A 2,028-nucleotide genomic window follows, 5' to 3' on the forward strand; every position below is an offset into this window, starting at 1 on the left:
ATTCAGTGCCAGCCGAAAATAGCTCCTGAGATGGAAAACGACAAATTAAATGATGCAGTGTCAACTTCAAACTTTGAGAGAGAGAGAGAGAGAGAGAGAGAGAGAGAGAGAGAGAGAGAGAGAGAGAGAGAGAGAGGAACCTCCATCAAAGCATTGATTTGTTGATGTGTACAGCCTTTTTCAATTAAAATATCAGTAAAATCTTTTAAATACGAAGAAGTATTGCTTCCATTTCTTTTCTTTTCGATGATAACCTCCCAGATAGGTCCAAGCTCTTGTTCTATGATCTGCATGACCTGCTTCTTCCAGCCAAGAAGATCCCATCGGCCAAATATCGGATATAAGTCTGCTAATTGTGCCTGCCTACCTAAGGAAGAAAGTCTTCTTACAGAGTCCTTGATCCCTGCACCTATTCCATTGCCTTCAAAGTCAACAAGATCCATGGATAATGATGTATTTCCTATGATGTTGGTGGAAGTTACAAGCATGACATCTTTTATACCGATATTAGAATCACCTTTTGAAGCTATGTACTTCACCATCTCCATAACTTTCTTCTCTCTCATGTCCGCACGAGATTCCATAGCTTTGCTTGAAAAAATCTTTGACGTATAGAGATTCCGGATTTTCCTCCAAGAATCATCGGTTTCTGATGTAAAGACAAGATTCATATTGTGAACGGTTGATTCCTTGCCTTGAAGCACTCTTGGTACATCTCGACCCGCAAGCACATGATCATGGGTCTTGAGAATTTCCGAAGCTGCAGAAGATGATGATCCGACGATAAGGATTCGTTGACCAAAACGGAGTGACATGAGTGGTCCATGCACTTGGGCCATCTCTGCAAGACGAACATGAGCATTTTTTCCTATTTGAAAAAGGTTGCCTACGATTGGCCATGCATATGGGCCTGGTGGGAGTGGTAGCTCTTTCGAAGATCTAATCATACGAAAGAAGAAGAAGAAGAAGAAGTAAAGGAGTGACCATGGAATCAAGAACATCATCATCTCTCGCATTCTAACACTTTCCAGATTCATGGTAATCTTTCTTCCAGCTACAACTCCGTTAGCTTTGCAGTACGTAATGTTTAAAAGACACTAACAAATAGTAAGCAAAGATTCCTTGACGAGGAAGACCATATGTTAAATAGCCAAGAGTATTTAACCAGAAGAAGTTTAAGGTAATAGATGAAAATAACGGATCCTTCTTATCCCTATTCTAATAAAAGAATAGTTTTATTAATGTATATTCTCCAAATTAATGCATCTTATTTGTCAATCTGATTATTTAAATTTTCCACTATAATTAGATTAAACTAATAACATTAGAATAAAAATTAAAATAAAATTAATACAAATTATAAGTGATATAATTTCACATATTTAGTTAAATCAATGATTATAATGTTATATAACTAAAAAAATTTCTTAATTAATAATTTATTTAAAATAATTGATAAATAATTTTGAGTTTTTACTATAAAATTTTAATTAATTTTGTAACCGTGGTTTCCACGGGTTATTAAATAGTTAAATATAAATAAATGAGAAGCAATATATAGTCTATATCTACATGAAACTTTATTTTATTTATTTATTTATTTATTTTTTTGCAAATGATACTTATTTTTGAAAATTTTAACTTAATTTTCGCACTGAATATAAGTTTCTTTGAATTATTTTTTCTGAAAAGCAATTCAAAATTTTAGTGATTTTCGAAAATTTCGTATTTAACATGAGTTATTTTTTCTTTTAGACAAAATTGCAAGTTTGGTCCATGTGATATGTAAAAATTGATGTTTGGTCTAAAATATTTTAGAGCTGTACCATGGTCCAAAATAAGAATTTTATTGTAGTTTTGGTCTTTGAAGAAATTTAATTGAGTCAGAATGACTGTTTTGCCCTTTTTCAATGTTATTATTGTTATTATTATTATTATTATTATTATTATTTATTTCATTTATTTTTTAAATGAATAATAAAAAAAAATTCCTAATCTCATCCTCTTTCTCTCTTTCTCTACTCTCTC

General features: G+C 31.9%; 1 pseudogene; it reads right to left on the minus strand.

Moving 5' to 3' along the window:
* Nucleotides 1–409: 409 nt before the first annotated feature.
* Nucleotides 410–1,037, minus strand: LOC145139402 ((S)-N-methylcoclaurine 3'-hydroxylase isozyme 1 pseudogene; annotated as a pseudogene).
* Nucleotides 1,038–2,028: the final 991 nt, after the last annotated feature.

This window comes from Lactuca virosa, chromosome 9 (genome assembly GCF_052849685.1).
Source record: "Lactuca virosa cultivar CGN04683 chromosome 9, Lactuca_virosa_CGN04683_v6, whole genome shotgun sequence".
NCBI classification, from domain to species: Eukaryota; Viridiplantae; Streptophyta; class Magnoliopsida; order Asterales; family Asteraceae; genus Lactuca; species Lactuca virosa.